Here is a 19,456-nt window from a genome sequence, read left to right as displayed (position 1 = left end):
ACATATTTACAAAACACTACCACATTGGCCAATTCAAAATACACCTGATACACATACACACACCACTCCCACACACCCAATACAATATAAAACACCCGACCACATCACCCACAAACCATTACTACCAAAAATGTAGACAAAGGCCAGAGAGACAGCACAGCAAAGACAACACCAGCATACAGAGGCACACAACACCATCACACATATACATCTACGCACAAAACACCACACACCCCTAAACATCACCCCACACATCACCCCACACACCACCTCACACATCCCCCACACCACCCCATGGCACCGCAAAGACACCCCAGGTTTTCAGAGGAGGAGCTCAGGGTCATGGTGGAGGAAATCATCCGGGTAGAGCCACAGCTATTCGGATCACAAGTGCAGCACACCACCATAGCTAGGAAGATGGAGCTACGGCACAGAATCGTTGACAGGGTCAACGCAGTGGGACAGCACCCAAGAACAAGGGATGACATCAGAAAGAAGTGGAACGACCTACGGGGGAAGGTGCGTTCCGTGGTCTCAAAACACCACATTGCGGTTCAGAGGACTGGCGGCGGACCCCCACCACTAACAACATGGGAGGAGCAGGTCTTGGCTATTCTGCATCCTGAGGGCCTCGCAGCAGTAGCTGGAGGAATGGACTCTGGTAAGTCAACTCTTAACTATGACATCCACCACCCTACCTGCATGCAATCACATACCCCCACCCTCGCCCCCACCCCATCACTCCAACTCCTCACATATGTCCCACTAGCACAAACCACACATCCCCACACCAAGCCCTGCATGCAATAACAAAGCATGGACACCCATCACCAATGCATGGCCACTACACATACCCACACAGACTCCTAAACAATTAACACACAAGGTCCTACACAGGAATGGAAGCACTGGGGCACAGGGTCACCCACCCATTGCACACCATGGCACACACAGATGCAATAATCATGCCTTTACACCCCTGCAGGACCCCTACCCAACGTCACTGGACAGGAGGTTCCAGACATGTCCACTCCACCCACAGAAGAGGCCCACAGTGATGACAGCAGCTCTGTCCAACTGGATCTAGATGACCAGCCCAGCCCATTGGGACCTCGGGACAGTCGGTTCCCCTCACACTGGCACAAGGCAGAACAGAGCCTCCCCCCTCTGGAAACACCAGCACAGCACCAACCCAGCGGGCCCATACCTTTGTCCCCAGGACACGTCAAGCAGCACTGTGTCCACCAATACAGGGAACCCAGGCTAACCCACCACCCCAAGAACAGCAGGGACCTGGGGGCAGTGGTAGTGGGCACACGGTTCATGGGACAGAGGCCCAGGAACACAGGGGAACTGCGAGGGCTGCTGTGCGACAGGGGGAGGACAGGCCCAGGGAACCCACTCTCTACGAGGCCCTCTCCAACATCATGGGAGCCTACCACCATTCTCTGGAGACGATGGCAACGGTACTGGCCAAGTTTCAGGAGACCTAGCGGCTGCAGGAGGAACAGTATTTGGGGTTCAGGGAGGAACTCAAATCCATCAATACCACCCTGGGCACCATTGTAGGGGTGCTGAAGGAACTCGTGAACACCAGGAGGGACACTGTGGCACAACAAGGGGCCCCTGACAATAGCCTGGACGATGAACTGCCCACTACCTCCGCCGGCGCTAGTGGACAGGAGGCACCGCCACAGGACCACGACACCAGCACCCCACCCCCTGCAGATGGAGAACCACCCCACAAGCGGTCCCTGAGATCCAGGACAAAGACAGAGAACAATGCCAAGACCCCCGCCAAGAAATGAGACCACCCTGATTGTCATCCTTCTGTCCCACTTTGTCACCCTGTCCATCCTCAAACTGCCCCAGCTCCACTTCCTATGCCCCTTTGGACAATGCACCTGTGAGACTAATAGACTGGACTCTGCCATGGATGTTCCTCCACCATCACCCCTGGCCAGTTTACAACCCCCTCCACTATTTAGCACTTAAATAAACACCCTTAAATCACAAAACTATCTGGAGTCAGTCTGTGCTTTCACAAATGTGTATTTGCAAAAACTGAGGGAAATAGCAATGTCCATTGTATTGTCAACATACCTATGTCACACAGCTCTAGTCCATAAGGTAACATAGCAGAGGTCACACAGTGGGACCCACATCTGTGAAATTGAAAGGGAAAGTGACAAATCAGGGTCCATACACTGGGTGAAAGTGACAGGCAGATGAGAGGTAGAACAAGTGTATCAGATGTAGGAGGCAGTGATGTCTTCTTACCTGTGTCTCACTGGAAGTATTGATGAATCACGGTGTTTCTGTTGTCGATATCCTCTTCTTCTGCCTCCTCTTCTTCACTGTCCACAGGCTCCACAGCAGCCACAACACCTTCATCAGGACCATCCTCCTGCAGAAAAGGCACCTGTCGTCGCAAAGCCAAGTTGTGCAGCATACAGCAGGCCACAATGATCTGGCACACCTTCTTTGGTGAGTAGAATAGGGAACCACCTGTCATATGGAGGCACCTGAAACTGGCCTTCAGGAGGCTGAAGGTCCTCTCTATAACCCTCCTAGTTCGCCCATGTGCCTCATTGTAGCGTTCCTCTGCCCTTGTCCTGGGACTCCTCACTGGGGTCAGTAGCCATGAAAGGTTGGGGTAGCCAGAGTCACCTTCAAATGTCGAGGGACAACTGTTAGACACACACTAACCCTTAGGGACAACCCCATACGCAGACAAATATTCACACTGTATAGGGTCCATGTCCTCACCTAATAGCCACACATGGTGCTTCTGGAGTTGCCCTATCACATAAGGGATGTTGCTATTCCTCAGAATGTAAGCATCATGCGCTGAGCCAGAAAACTTGGCATTCACATGGGAGATGTACTGGTCGGCCAAACACACCATCTGCACATTCATTGAATGGTAACTCTTCCGGTTTCTGGACACCTGTTCACTCCTGCGGTGGGGGGGACCAAGGCCACATGTGTCCCATCATGGCACCTATGATGTTGGGGATATGTCCCAAAGCATAGAAATCACCTTTCACTGTAGGCAAATCCTCCACCTGAGGGAAAACGATGTAGCTGCGCATGTGTTTCAGCAGGGCAGACAACACTCTGGACAACACGTTGGAGAACATAGGCTGGGACATCCCTGATGCTATGGCCACTGTTGTTTGAAAAGACCCACTTGCCAGGAAATGGAGTACTGACAGGAACTGCACTGGAGGGGGGATACCTGTGTGATGGCGGATAGCTGACATCAGGTCTGGCTCCAACTGGGCACACAGTTCATGGATTGTGGCACGGTCAAGTCTGTAGGTCGCTCTTCAATTGTTGACAGGTCCACCAGCGGCCTGTACACCGTAGGATGCCGCCATCTCCTCGCCTGCCCCAGCGGACGTGCTCTATGGATAAGAACAGCGAGCAGAGTGTGAGCCAACACTGAGGTACGATATAAGCAACTTTATTCCACACATTTGTCAATCCGCTATGTGCCTGTCTTAGTGTGTATTCCAGGCCTAGATATGTGTGACACAGTTATTATTAATGCCATGTGGCCCCCTGAAATGGGGGCTGCCTGACCTGTAAGGTGGGAGAAGGGGATATGAGGTAAGAGCGCTGGTGTTGAACACCGTCACGGTAGGCGGTCGAAGACCGCGGCAAAATCCTGCATTGGTTAACATTGGACCCTATGGGTCCCAGGAGCCAATGACGATGTACGGCGGCGGTGACGGTACGCACCGCCGCGGACGTGACCACCATTTTCTCTCTGTTCACTCACTTGATACCTGATCTTCGACAGGAGAGGACCTACACTGCAAGTGCTGCTGTGACCTCAGTCTGGAAACGACATTGGCTCAAGTGTCTGGGGAAAGGGCCCCTGCCTTGACATCGGAGGAGTTGAACAAACTAGTGGATGGGGTCCTCCACCAGTACACGCTACTCTACGGTCCTCCAGACAAACAGCTGAGTACACTGTGAGCATGCTGTATGGGCAATGCCTGTTTGGAGTGGTGTGGATGGGAGATGGGGGGGGAATGAGGCGTGCATGAAGCGACGGTGAGTGTATGTGCGTCATGGCAAGGGTAGGAACATGGCCCAATGACTTTGATGGACCGGACGGTTATATCTTCTCCTTTTCCCCTGTACTATTCCTGTAGGTCAGCGCCCACCAGAAGAAGGATATTTGGCGTGCCATCGCCAAGGAAGTCCGGACCCTGGGGGTCCACCACAGACGGAGCACCCACTGCCGGAAAAGATGGGAGGACATTCGCCGCTGGAGCAAGAAGATGGCGGAGGCCCTGCTGGGGATGGCCTCCCAACGTCGGAGGGGTGCCCATTGCACCATGACCCCCCTGATGTTCCGGATCCTAGCGGTGGCGTATCCGGAGTTGGATGGGCGCTTGAGGGCATCACAGCAGCCACAAGGGGGTGAGTACAGTCACATTCATCTGATTCAACGCGCATGGGAGGTGTCTGGGTGGGGGAGGTGGGCTGTGGGTACCCCTAGGCCAGGGTGAGTTTTGTAGGCAAGGTCCCTTCGTGAGGCAGGCCATGTGGCACCCCACCCCACCAGTGTTCAGAGCCATCTACCCCTTGTCAGGCTCCTGTGACTTCCATGTGTGCAGCAATCGGGCATAGGCCTTGTACCCCATGGCCCTGTGATTAAGTAGGGAACTCTAAGTGCATGGCGTAGTGCAGAGGGCTGCTGTGTCTGTAGTGTCCGCCAACGGTAGCGGTATTGCATGCACTGAAGATGTCTTTATACTTTCTTTCCCCCCCTTTTTGTGGTCTCCCTGTTCTTGTGTGCATTAGCATCATCACGCAGAGGAGCAGTGCCACCGGAGCAGGAGGGAGCTGCATCCCACATGGCCCTGGAGGGCGACACTACAGGCTCTGAATTCACCAGTGGGACGAAGGGGAGCTGCACAACGGGGACAAGAGCTGAGACCAGCTACACCGACTCCTCCTCTGATGGGAGCTCCCTTGCGGTGGCAGGCCCTGCTGTGCCCACCGCATCTACAGGTACAGCCGCCACCCTCCCTACCAGCACCGCCCTCCCAGCAGCCCCGCAGGGTGTGCCCCGTGGCCGCTCACCCAGGAGGGTGGGCATCTCCTTCGCCCCAGGCACCTCAGCCCCTGCCCCTGTTAGCCCTGCTGCCCTCAGTGAGGAGGCCATTGACCTCCTCAGATCCCTCACTGTTGGGCGGTCTACCATTCTGAATGCCATCCAGGGTATAGAGAGGCAGTTGCAATGGACAAATGCATACCTGGAGGGCATTCATTCTGGTCAGGCAGCCCAACAGCAAGCTTTTCAGACTCTGGCCTCAGCACTGATTGCAGCCATTGTCCCTGTGTCCAGCCTCCCCCCTCCAACTTCCTCCACCCAGCTCCAATCCCCAGTACCTCAGCCTATCCCAAGCACACCATCAGACCAGCATGCGCACACCTCAACACACAAGGGTAGTTCTGGCAAACATATCAATCAATCAATCATTGGATTCATAAAGCGCTCTACGTACTCATGAGGGTTTCAAGGTGCTGGGGGGTAGAGGGGTACTGTTACTGATCGAAGAGCCAAGTCTTGAGGAGTCTTCTGAAGGTGAGTAGGTCTTGGGTCTGTCGTAGGTTGGTGGGGAAGGTGTTCCAAGTTTTGGCGGCAAGGTATGAGAAGGATCTGCCGCCGGAGGTCTTTCTTCGGATGCGGGGAACGACGGCGAGGGCGAGGTTAGTGGAGCTGAGTTGACGGGTGGGGGTGTAGAAACTGAGTCTGTTGTTCAGGTAGGCTGGTCCGGTGTCGTGGAGCGCTTTGTTAGCGTGGGTAAGAAGCTTGAAAGTGATCCTCTTGTCCACGGGGAGCCAGTGGAGGTTTCTCAGGTGGTGGGAGATGTGGCTGTGGCGGGGTACGATGAGGATCAGCCAGGCGGAGGCGTTTTGGATGCATTGGAGGCGTAGTAGGTCTTTTGCTGGGATGCCTGTGTAGAGTGCGTTGCCGTAGTCCAGCCTGCTGCTGACGAGGGCCTGGGTCACCGTTCTTCTGGTTTCTGTCGGGATCCACTTGTAGATTCTATGGAGCATGCGGAGTGTGTTGCAGCAGGAGGAGGAGACTGCGGTGATCTATTTAGACAAGGTGAGGGAGGAGTTGAGGATGAAGGCCAGGTTGCGAGCGTGGTCAGTCGGTGTCGGTGGGGTTCCTAGTGCGGTAGGCCACCAGGAGTCGTCCCAGGCGGAGGGGGTGTGTCCGAGGATGAGGACCTCCGTCTTGTCCAAGTTCAGTTTCAGACGGCTGTTTCTCATCCATTCGGCGATGGATTTCATTCCCTCGTGGAGGTTGGTTTTGGCGGTGCTCGGGTCTTTGGTGAGTGAAAGGATGAGCTGGGTGTCGTCGGCGTAGGTGAGAATGTTGAGGCTGTGTTGTCGGGTCACTTGTGCGAGGGGGGCCATGTATATGTTAAACAGCGTCGGGCTGAGGGATGAGCCTTGGGGGACACCGCAGATGATGTTGGTGGCTTCGGAGCGGAAGTGGGGGAGGCGGACTCTCTGGGTTCTGCCGGGGAGGAATGAGATGATCCAGTCGAGGGCTTTTCCTTGAATTCCGATTTCTTGGAGGCGTGATTTCAGCGTGCGGTGGCAGACTGTGTCGAAGGCGGCAGATAGGTCCAGGAGGATGAGGGCTGATGTTTCGCCGTTGTCCATTTGGCGTTTGATGTTGCCTGTGGTGGCGAGAAGGGCGGTCTCAGTGCTGTGGTTTCGTCTGAAGCCGGACTGGGAGGGGTCCAGGATGTTGTTGTCTTCGAGGTGGCTGGTTAGTTGTGTGTTGATGATTTTTTCAATCACCTTCGCTGGGAAAGGGAGTAGGGAGATGGGTCGGAAGTTCTTGAGGTCATTGGGGTCTGCTTTCGGCTTCTTGAGGAGGACGCGGATTTCGGTGTGTTTCCATCTTTCTAGGAATGTCGCTGTTTTGAAGGAGATGTTGATGACCTTACGTATTTGGAGGGCGATGGTGGACCCGGCTTTGTTGTATACGTGGTGGGGGCAGGGGTCTGACGGAGATCCTGAGTGGATGGAGTTCATGATCTTGCGTGTCTTTGTGTCGTTGACGTTGGTCCAGGACGTCAGGTGGTTTGTGCAGGTGGGGTGTTCGAGGGTGGGGTCTGGCGTGGGGGTGGTGTTGAAGCTGTTGTGGATGTCGGTGATCTTTCGGTGGAAAAAGGTGGACAGTGAGTTGCAGAGTTCTTGGGATGGAGGGATGTCGTTGACGTTGGCGCTGGGGTTGGAGAGTTCTTTCACGATGCTGAAGAGCTCTTTGCTGTTGTGTGCGTTGTTGTCCAGGTGGCCTTTGAAATGGGATTGTTTGGCTTGTCTGATGAGTTGGTGGTGCTTGCGGGTGGCATCTTTGTGGGCTGTGAGGCTGTCGGGTGTACGTTTGAGGAGCCATTCCTTTTTTAGCTTCTGGCAGTCGCGTTTGGAGTTTAGGAGCTCGTCGGTGAACCAGGTGTCTTTTTTTCTGGTTTGGTTGTCGGTGGGTTTCTTGAGTGGCGCAAGGGTGTTGGCGCAATCGTTGATCCACAGAGTGAGGTTGTGTGCAGCGGTGTCTGGGTCGGTGGGGTTGGGCGGAGGGTTCTGGGAGAGGGTGTTGGTAAGCTGGTCTTCTGTAACTTTGCTCCAGCATCGGTGGGGTGGTTGTTGGGTGCGATGGTGCTCGGTATGTTTCTTGTAAGTGAAATGGATGCAGTGGTGGTCGGTCCAGTGGTGTACGGTGGTATGGTTGAAGGTGACGTGGGCGCTTGAGGAGAAGATGGGGTCAAGCGTGTGGCCAGCGATGTGGGTTGGTGTGTCGACGAGTTGTCTGAGGCCGTGGTTGGTGAGGTTGTCGGTCAGAGTGGTAGAGTTGGTGTCGTTGTTGTTCTCCAGGTGGAAATTTAGGTCCCCGAGGAGGATGTATTCCATTGAGGTGAGTGCGTGGGTGCTGGTGAGGTCGGCGAAGGATTCACTGAAAGGTGCTCGTGGTCCGGGGGGTCTGTAGATGAGCGTTCCTCTGAGAGTGGTGTTGGGGTCGGTGTGGATGAGGAAATATAGGTGTTCGGCGGTCTTGAGGGAGTCGTCGGTGTGGGTGTCGATCTTGAGGGTGGATTTGTGGGCGATGGCTAATCCTCCTCTGATTCTGTCGGTGCGGTCCCTACGGATGATCTTGTAGCCGTCCGGGGTGGCTATTGCGATGTCGCTGAGGAGTCGTTCCACCAGGTTTCGGTCAGGAAGGCTACGTCTGGGGCGGTGGAGTCAAGCAGGTCCCAGAGCTCGATGGCGTGCTTGCGTGTGGAGCGGGTGTTGAGGAGTATGCAGTGGAGGTGGTTTGTTCCGGTCTTTGTTGGTTTTGTTGTTCTGTCGCAGGTGAATCTGCAGGTACCGCATGAGAAGGGTCCGTTGGTGTTCCTTGGTGAGGACTGAAAGCATGTTGTGATGCGTCCGGGATTGAGGACGTTGAGTTGGTCAGCCGTGTAGCGGTGTTTGGAGGAGCAGGGGTCTCGCGGACCAGGGGGTGTGGCGCTGGGCGTGGTCCAGGTGCGGACGGGCGCAGATGGGCGCAGACGGGCTTGCCTCCGGCGCGCCGTCGCACGCCCACCATTAAGAAGGGAGGGGGGAGCAGCTGGGAGGTGGGGGGGAGCGGCGAATGGGGGTGCGAGGGGGGGGGTGGGCCGCAGGGAGGCAGCGGCGGGGAGAACGGCTCGGAGGGAGCCGGCCAGGGGAGCGCACAAGGGGCAAAAAGCAGCAGAAAAAACGGAAAAAATGCACAGAAGGAAACTGAGGAATGAACGGCACAGTAATTCAAGGCACAGAAAACGAGTCACAATAACATGAACGGTACAATAATTAAAGGCACAGAAAACGAGTCACAATAACATGAACGGCACAATAATTCAAGGCACAGAAAACGAGTCACAATAACATGAACGGCACAATAATTCAAGGCACAGAAAACGAGTCACAATAACTTAAAACGCCACAGAGCACAAGTCTAGTGAAGCTTACCAGAGCCCACTAGACACCAGGGATGAGGCGCAGGCGGATGCCTAATAAGCACCACACATTCCACAGGCACTCACACAAGCATCATACCCATGCACACATACCAACATCCACTGCCTCCACTGTGTCCCCCTCCTCCTTGTCTCCCTCCTCCCTCCCTGTCACGTCTCCACTCACACCTGCATGCACTACATCTTCAGCCACTACGCCCATCACAACACACCGCTCACGTGCACTCACCCCCCCACTACCATTCACACATCCCCTGTGTCCTCTACCAGTGTGTCTGTCAGCCCACCTCCCAAACTACACAAACGCAGTCACACACCCACCCAACAGCCATCCACCTCACAACAGCCTACAGCCATGCACCTTCACCCAAAGTCAGCAAACTGACACCTCCTACAACCACTACCTCTTCCTCCACTCCCAAACCCCATCCATCTACCCGTCCCAGTGTGTCAAAAAAACTTTTCCTCTTAAATGTTGACCTCTTCCCTACACCTCCCCCACCCCTTCCGTCCCCTAGGGCACGCCTTTCCAGGTCCCAACCCAGCACCTCAGCCACCACATCACCGGGAATAGTGGTGCCAGCAGAAACCGCTTACCAGGACACCACCAGCACCGCTTCCCAGGACACCGCCGACACCAGCACCGCTGCCCAGGACACCGCCAACAGCAGCATGCTCACTGAGCCACCCACCAGCACCGGTGTCCAATGAGCGCCGCAAGCACCGCTGCTACTGAGGCTGCCGCAAGCAACGCCAGCTGCCACGCCACATCATGTGCCAGTGGCACCACCGCATACATGGCTGCCATCTCCAGTGGTCAGTCGTACGAAGCTGGTGGTCAGTTCCAGGGTCCTGGACAGCTTCCATGTAGGCCCACCGTCAGTGGAGTGTCACATCCACTACCTCAGTCCTTGGCAGGATGAAGCACTCTGGGCACCAAGCCCCCTCCAGAACCAGTGGAGAAAGGCATCCACTACCTCAGTCCTTAGCAGGATGAAGCACTCTGGGCACAACGCCCCCTCCGAAACCAGTGGAGTATCACATCCACTACCTCTGTCCTTGGCAGGATGAAGCACTCTGGGCACCAAGCCCCCTCCAGAACCAGTGGAGAAAGGCATCCACTACCTCAGTCCTTGGCAGGATGAAGCACTCTGGGCACCAATCCCCCTCCAGAACCAGTGGGGAAAGGCATCCACTACCTCAGTCCTTGGCAGGATGAAGCACTCAGACACAAAGCCCACTCCAGACCCAGTGGAGAAAGGCATCCACTACCTCAGTCCTTGGCAGGATGAAGCACTCTGGGCACAAAGCCCCCTCCAGAACCAGTGGAGAAAGACATCCACTACCTCAGTCCTTGTCAGGATGAAGCACTTTGGGCACAAAGCCCCCTCCAGAACCAATGGAGACTGTTATCCACTTGAGAGACTGTGGCTTTGCACTCCCCAGGATGAAGCAGTGGGCAAACCACCCACTGGAGAGACTTGAGAGACTGTGGTTTTGCATGTCCCAGGATAAAGCAGTGGGCAAACCACCCACTGGAGAGACATGAGAGACTGTGGCTTTGCACTCCCCAGGATAAAGCAGTGGGCAAAACACCCACTGTAAAGACTTGAGAGACTGTGGCTTTACACTCCCCAGGATAAAGCAGTGGGCAAACCACCCACTGGAGAGACTTTAGAGACTGTGGCTTTGCACCCCCCAGGATGCAGCAGTGGGAAACCACCCACTGGAGAGACTTGAGAGACTGTGGCTTTGCACTCCCCAGGATAAATCAGTGGGCAAACCACCCACTTGAGAGACTGTGGCTTTGCACTCCCCAGGATAAATCATTGGGCAAACCACCCACTGGAGAGACTTGTGGGACTGTGGCTTTGCACTCCCCAGGATACATCAATGGGCATGGTGCCCCCTCGTGGAGCTGGCGTCGTGCACTCATCCGGCTGAGGTGCCACCCCTTCCCTTTCCCCTGAGGTGCCTGTTTTATTTCGATCTGATGCCCCTGCAGTATTCTCTCCGTTTTGATCGGGTATCTTGTGTGGGCCTCGCCCATGCATTTTCGGCCCAGTGGTCCACGGACTATGTAGGTGCAGTACTTGTACTAGAATTCTTGGTGTATTTATATGTTAATAGTGTATATATATTTTTGAGTAATGGATTTTTATTGATTACAATCGTTCAACTAATTTCCTTTTGTCCTTGCATTCTTCCAGGGGGGTTTGGGGGATATAAATGTAATGTATCAACATGTATTTGTGTGTATGTTGTAGTGGGTGAGGGTGGGGGTGGGGGGTTTTGCGTGTTGCGTATGTGTGTCACTCTCTTTTCCCTCCCCTGTGTCGTAGGTGCAGTACGCCGCCGGCGTTCGTGCTCCTGGTAGAGGAGCAGGAAGAGAATGGCAGGTAGAATTTGGAGTTCCGGCTCCATGGCGTCCTGGTTCCTCGTGGGGTGTGTAGAGGTGAGCGTTTTCCCTTCCAAGTCCTGTTTCCACTGTGTTTTTGTTCGCAGTGAATCCGCCCCAGAAAAGGTGGCGGATTGGCCTCTCATGATACTGTGGGCGGTACACTGTCTTCCGCCTGTCTGTTGGCGGTGACCGCCACGCTGTTTGTACCGCCGTGGCGGTCGGAGTGTTAAAGTGGCTGTCTTTGTTGGCGCTTTCCGCCACGGTCGTGATTCAATTTTTTTTATTGACGGCCTGTTGGCGGTTTTACCGCCGCTTTAACACCGACCACCAGGGTTGTAATGAGGGCCTAAGTGATTGCCCAATTGAATTATACTAATTATTGTTATTTTGCTGAAAGACTCTATGATATTTGTAGGTCTTTTGTTTTTGATTTGCTTTTGGTCTTGGAATTCCTGCACCAAGCCCTGAGGCAACTTTCTTAGAACAACAGTGACGCTCCTTCGTGAACCAGTGTTTTGTTTCTCTTCCCTTCCCAAATCCCTGTTCCCTATCCCTTTCCCCCAGAGGCAATTCGCTTGTTCCCTGCTCATTTCAGATACAAGAGAATAGTGTTTAGGGGTGAGGATTTTATTCTCTTCGCTCCCGCGGAACCTGGAATTCAGGTGAGTGGACATGGTCTTGTCACAACCAGAGAGGAGTTCTGCGAAGCGCAGAAGACATGCCCTTCTCGTGAGGATCTGCAGCGGCAGGCTGCAGACCAGGCGTCTGGCAAGGGGTCTGGATCATATTGGATCTATTGGGAGAATGGTCTCCTGTATAATGAGCCTAAGGTTGCGATGCCTGGGTCAGCACTTCAGAACCTTCCTACTGGGTCTGGCTCATGATTTGCCTTTGGCAGGACATTTGGGGCAGGACAACACATTTGAGAGGATTGTCATCCACTTTTACTGGCCCCAAATGCAAAGGTACTCTGATGAGCATGTAAGTCTTGCCAGACTTGCCAGGCAGCTGGCAAGAGTGGGGGTGATTACAAGGCTCCTCTCCAACCATTTCCCATGAACATCCCTTTTGAGCGGGTGGGGTTCAACATCATGGGGCCTCTGGATCCCACATTAGCCATGGGCAACAGGTACACCCTGGTCTTGGTGGACCATGCCACCCAGTACCCAGAGGCTATCCCTCTGAGGTCAGTGATGGCACCCGTGGTAGGCTCGGCATTGATGATTTATGATTGATCTTTTCCCACATGGGGTTCCCCAAGGAGGTGGTATCCGACCGATGTACCAACTTCATATCCACATATATGAAGCCTCTGTGGAAGGAGTGTGGGGTTACCTACAAGTTCACCACTCCTTACCACCCCAAGGAAATGGGTTGGTTGAAAGGTTCAACCGTACCCCGAAAGGAATGATTATGGGTCTGTCAGACTCCATGAGGCGTAAGTGGGACTTCCTCTTGCCATGGGTTCTCTTTGCGTACAGGTAGGTACCGGAGAAGGGACTTGACTTTAGCCTGTTTAAGCTACAGTATGGGCACCCTGTCAGAGAACCTCTTAGCCTGGTGAGAGAAGGCTGTCAAAAAGCTCCCAGTAGGCCCCCTCAGGGCGTATTTAGCTATGTGCTGGCCTTCAGAAACCAGACTGCACGCTTCAGGAAAGTTGCTTAGGCAAACATGGAAGCAAGCCAAGAGGATATGAAGCGATGGGATGACCAGAATGCAACTCTCGTAGAGTTTCAATCTGGCCATAAAGTTTGGGTTACGGCCCCTGTAGAGCCTCACTCTCTACAGGACAAATGGACTGGGCCTTTTGAGGTGGTGGAACACAAGAGTAATGTTGCCTATCTGGTGAACTTGCAGACTCCCAGGAACCCTTTGAGGCTCCTACATGTGAACCGCCTCAAACCACATTTTGAGAGGTCTGAAATGATCAAGCTCTTGGCAACAGATGATGGGATGGAGGACAAGAGTGAACCTCTCCCAACACTGACCCTGGAACAGCAGAGGGACTGTCGGGCAGCTTGCCTCTCAGTTTTCCTTGACCCCAGGAGTCACCCATTTATGCACCCATTATGTGAACACTGGGGACAGTCCACCAGTGAAACTTAAAATCTACAGGAAGGAAGATGTCTCCAAGATGCTAGCGTTAGGGGTGATAGAGTTCTCCAGTAGTCCTTGGGCCACCCCAGTGGTTTTAGTCCCAAGGCCTGCTGCTTCAGGTGTCACCCCTGAACTGAGATTCTGTGTGGACTACTGTGGGCACAGTGCTGTCACTAAGACTGATGCACACCCCATCCCCAAAGCTGATGAGCTCATTGATTGGCTAGGAGCTGCCAAGTTCCTCAGCACGTTAGACTTAACATCTGGGTACTGGCAGATTGCCTTCACTGAAGGGGCCAAAGAGAGGTCAGCGTTTTCAAAGCCATAGGGGTACTACCAGTTCCGGGTCATGCCCGTGCCATCTTTCAGAGATTGGTCAACCAGGTCTTGGCTGGGGTGGAGGATTTCAGCACCGCCTACCTAGATGACATTGCAGTGTTCAGCTCCAGCTGGGAGGATCACTTGCATCACCTCTGGAAAGTATTGAAGGCCCTGCAGAAGGCAGGACTCACTATTAAGGACAGTAAGTGCCAAATTGGGCAGGGGTCGGTGGTATACTTAGGCCACAAGGTGGGGAGCAGCCAGGTGGTGCCCCTATAACTCAAGATTGACACCATTCTGGCTTGGGAACCCCCCAAGACCCTGACTGAGGTGAAAGCCTTTTTAGGTCTCACTGGTTATTACAAGAGATTTGACAGGGGCTATGGCACCATTGTTGCCCCCTTGACAGAGCTGACTTCCAAGAAGCAGCCCAAAAAAATGACCTCGACTGAGGCGTGTCAGACCGCTTTTGATGCCCTGAAGGTAGCCATGTGCACAGCACCAGTGCTGAAGGCACCTGCCTTCTCCAAAGAATTAGTTGTGCAGATGGACATTTCAGAGAATGGTGTGGGGGCAGTTCTAGCACAGCCAAATGAAGAGGGTTTAAATCCAGCTTTTAGCTTTCATTACCAGGAGGTTACTCCCCAGGGACAGAGGCGGGGAGAGAGAAGCTTTTGCTGTGATCTGCGTGCTGAAGAAGCTCAGCACCTATTTGTTTGGGACTCACTTTCGAGTTCAGACAGATCACACGCCCCTCAGGTGATTGATGCAGATGAGGGATGAGAACCCAAAACTGTTGAGGTAGTCCACTTTCCTACAGGGAATGGACTTTATGGCGGAACACGGCCCTGGTACAGAACACATCAATGCTGATGATCTGTCCATATTCTTCTGCCTTAGTGATGATAACTCGCATGAGGTTGGGTAGTTCTCCCCACTCTCTACTGGGGGGAACACGTGTTAGACCTGACATCCTTGGCATGGTTTCCCTTGTCTTTTTTTGCCTCTGCCTGCTGTATTTCTGACTGTGTGCTGGATTTCGTTTTTGCTGGTTTTGGTACTCTGGGCACTTTACCACTGTTGATCAGTGCTAAAGTGCAAGTGCTCCATGAGTAAGTTGTAATTACGATTGATGATCAATGATTGGCATATTTAATTTACTAGTAAATCCCTAGTATAGTGCGCCATGTGTGGCCAGGGCCTGTAAATCAAAGGCTACTAGTGCCTGCAGCACTAATTGTGCCACTCACATGAGTAGCCCTGTAAACATGTCTCAGACATGCCATTGCAGTGTCTGTGTGTGCAGTTTTAAACTGCCATGTCCTCCTGGCAAGTGCACCCACTTGCCAGGCCCGAACCTTCAATTTTAGTACATTTAAGGCACCTGTAAGATAGGCCCAAGGTACCCCATGGGCAGGGTGCAGTGTAGTTAAAAGGTAGGACATGTACTGGTGTGTTTCACATGTCCTGAAAGTGAAATACTGCCCAATTCGGTTTGACGAGTGAATTCTGGCAGGGATTCGGAATGTGGAGGAAGTCAGTCTTGGACACTCTAGAGACTCCAACTAACATTACAGTGTCCTGCCTTTCATTCCTTCTAACTCAGCACTCATACTTGTTAGAATGTTAGTGAGAGGTTATGGAACTCTATGGCAGGACTGGAGGCTTCGGATTATGCTGCTCTTTCTTTATTGAGCCAATTAAACACTTGAACACTTTAAACTGCCTATCTCATGAGCCCCCAACAGCCCAATGTCTTGTCCCATCATAGTGCCTTGTCTCCCTATATAAGTCCTGGCCATCATAGTCTGTTCTCTTTCTTTGCTGCTGCAGCAGCTCCAGATAAGTGCATTAGGATTTCTTCCACTCAATGATTGTGCGCTATTTATAGACTTACTGTGCAATCTTTTTTTGGGTGATATTCTAGTGAAACTGCAGTATTACCACCTGAGGGAGTCTATCGATTTGCCCCTGTTGCAATGGCAGAAGTGGAGCGGGGATTCTGCAATGCAGACTTGTGCCGCTTGGATCGAGGACTTTGACTTCTTTCACTTCCTGTCTTCATGCATGCATGCAAACCCGATCTGGGCATTTTGACTGTCTGACCAGCTTTGCACAAAGGAAGAACACAGCTCTGTCCCCATAAAAATGCCTGACGGGCTGCGTAAGCGTCAACAGGGCTTTGCCCTAGAGTAAGTTGCAGGTGGCTCCCTCCACGCTTTATTGAACTGGCATAGACAGTTTAAAGTCTATTTGTATCTCAGAAGACACTTTTTGGCACCTGCAGTTTGGGGTTATTTCCCCCTGTACCTCTTCCAGTCCTTGTGAGACTTATCTCACCAGAATGGCGTACTATGCCAAGGATGATGAATCCTACCACGAATCTTCAGAGGTGCCATACTAGCACAAAATGGAAGAGAGGTTGTTGGAGGCACTGGACACCCATGTGTAGGATTCTGTTAACAGAGCACTCATTAGAGCTCTGAAACCATTTACACAGCCATTGGTCCGATTTGTCCAGCGTGAGTTGGTTGGAGGACCCTCAGGTGACACCTTCTCCCATGAATGTATGGTAAATGACCCAGGCTTCGCCCCAAGAGCCTCTTTGGGGGGTTCTTCCTCAGTGAAAGTTCTACCTCAGTCAACCGCAACCACGAGTATGGGAGCACTGCTCCTCAAGGGCCTTTGGGGATCTCTTCTGTCCCAACACTGCAAGCAGCAGACTTGTCTTCTGCGTCTTCCCCTCACTCATCCCATTTGGAACCCTCTCAAGGGGACCCATGACCAGTGGCAAAGCTCATCACTGCACGACTGAAGTTCTGGGTCCAAGTAACCGAAATTTGCTGTTTGATCAGGACAATATCATCCATCCCCGCTCCACAGAATGGGTCCCATGCATGGACGTGGTCATTTATGTCCAAGATAGGTTAATCAGAGGGTTCACACAAGAGGTGCATAACACCTAAAATGAGAATGCCCTCAGCCCTTTCTCCTTGGCAAGGTTTCAGATATGCCAGAATTGGACCCCAATATGTTGACTTTCCTTTGCAAAAGACCCAAGAAAGGGACTGGATCGGGCATAGCGGGGATACCAAGATAAGCTAGTGGATCTTTCTGGCCCCTAACAAAAAATCTTTGGTTGGCCATCCAGGCAAAGGACAGAAATTCCAAAATGGGTCCAGAGGTGGTTCTTGAATGGACCCAGAGGGCGGTGTGTATTCTCAGCAACGCTAATAGCGCAATATCAACATAATTCCCCAAGTCTTTACTCATGCAGATTGACCAAAACTTACTGAATTGGCCTCGACAAAAGCAGGCCCCATGGCAAACAGATTACTGTTTGGAGACAAATGTGTCACAGACCTCAGCAAATATGTTGCCACATTCTTGGCACTTGACAACGCCCAAACTTCCATATAAAAGTGTTCAACAGGGGCCTTTTTGCAAGGGCCGGCGCACCCGAGGTCAGGTGCCAGGCCGTGGATTCAACCAGGCTTCCTGTGGTTATTAACAAAGGGACGGAGGTGCATCCTACAATTTCTCCAAATTCTATACCACTAGCAACAGAGGAGGTCGTGGCTGTGTCCACTGAGGTGATGTTATTGAGGGAACAACGCCTCTGATGACATTTATACAGGTAGAAGTTATTCCCTCGTCAGAGGTTATTTTAGGGTTGGGGGGGATAATAAGGTTTGGCCTACACAAATGGGAGACAATCACCCAAGACCCTTGGGTGTTGCAGACAGTTCAAGGGTTCAGACTGGAGTTTTATTCCGCTCCTCTTTAGGTGTTTCACCCAACTCATCTCCTTTTTTCTCAAGCAGAGAGCAGTTTTGTAGACAACGAGATTCACTTGCTGCTCTTAAAGAGGACAGCGGTCAGGTCTTCACCCCAATCCTGTGGTTTTGTCAGCACAATTGTTTTCGTGCAGAAGAAGGGTGGTAGTTTCCACCTGGTTCGGAATCTCAAACATTTACATGGATTGTCTATATCCATTTAAAAATGGAGGGCATACATTTGCTCTAATACCTGTTACAAGAAGGCAACTGGATGGTGTGTCTCGATCTAAAAGACGCCTTTTTAACAGTCCCCATCTTTGCCCCTCATCGAAGGTTCCTCCAGTTTTGCTGGCGTCGCCAGTGGTATGAATTTACCGACCTTCCCCTTGGTCTTTCATCAGCCCCATGGTATTTCACAAGTTGCATAGGCCAGTGGTTTAATATATCAGGGAAAGGGGGCTAAGATTAATTATATATCTGGACGATATTCCCGTCATGGCGCAAAGAAAAGAAACAGTTCTTCTTCACCTCTCTTGGGCAATCAAGCTCCTTCAGGATTTAGGGTTTGTCATCAACTCAGAGAAGTTGATCAGAATTCCTTCTCAAACTCTAGACTTCCTAGCTTTTCAGGTGGACTCGATCAGTGCTCAGCTTCGGTTGCTGTTTGCCAATGGATTTCCATCAAGAAAGAGTTGAGGAGAGCCCTTGCTTCTCTAACTAAACCATTGAGAATTTTGGCCCATCTGGTAGGTCTCTTAGCGTCTTCTATTTAGGCTATTTTCCTGGGTACCCTTTCATTATCGGCCTCTTCAACAGCTGAAGACCTGACATCTCCGGAAAGGTTTGTCCTGCTAAGAAAGGATAGTAGTATCAAAGGAGGCCAGGACAGAGATGTCCTGGTGGTTGGATCACATGGATGTGTGGAACGGCAAAGTCATTTTTGTGTCACTTCCGGAAGTGATCCCAGAATTGGATGCCAGTAGATGGGCTGGGAGAAGCTTGGTGTGGCCCGGTGAAGATGGGGAACAGGTGGTCCTCGGACGAGCTCCATCTCCACATCAACTGCCTTGAGCTGTCAATGGGCGCCTTTGCAGTTCAAACCTTATCCCCCCCACAAGGTACACTGTTGCATTCTCCTCAGAATGGACAATGTTTCATCAGTCCAGTACATAAACCATTTGGGGAGACGAGATCACGTCTTCTGGTGGACATTGCCAAGAATTTCTGGCACTATTGTCTTGAGCATCAAATCTCAGTGACGGCAGAGTATATTCCGGGTTGGTCCAATGCAATAGCGGACTGGAATTCTCATTTAATCCATGATGCCAAAGATTATGGACTTTATCCCCGTATCTTTCAGGCACTGAATCTATTTTGAGCCTGTGCACAATAGATCTATTTGCATCTCGTCTGAATGCTCATCTTCCAATCTTTTACAGTTGGAGACTTGATCCCCTAGCGGCGAGTTCCAATGCCTTTCTCCAATCCTGGTAGATGGGGCTCTTCTATGGGTTCCTCACCTTTTAAATGATCCAGAAAGTACTCAGGTGCAACGGCAAGCAGCAGAAATGGTTCTAGTAATCCCTAGTTGGAAGGCCCAGTCTTGGTTTCCTGTAGACATGTTGCTGTCTTGCGATCTACTGGTTCAAATTCACTCCTTCCTGGATCTTCTCTCCAATCAGATGGGTCTCCCTCACCCGCTGGTGGTTCAGGATCGCTTGTCCCTCATGGCCTGAAGACTTACAGGCAACGATGGCAGGTGCCTGGAGTTTCAAGAAAAGCTATGTTCTTCTTGTAACATTCTTGGGTTCCCA

The sequence above is a fragment of the Pleurodeles waltl genome, chromosome 3_1 (assembly GCF_031143425.1).
Source record: "Pleurodeles waltl isolate 20211129_DDA chromosome 3_1, aPleWal1.hap1.20221129, whole genome shotgun sequence".
In the NCBI taxonomy this organism is placed as follows: Eukaryota; Metazoa; Chordata; class Amphibia; order Caudata; family Salamandridae; genus Pleurodeles; species Pleurodeles waltl.
The sequence above is the reverse complement of the archived record's forward strand: the minus strand, read 5'-3'. Positions refer to the sequence as shown.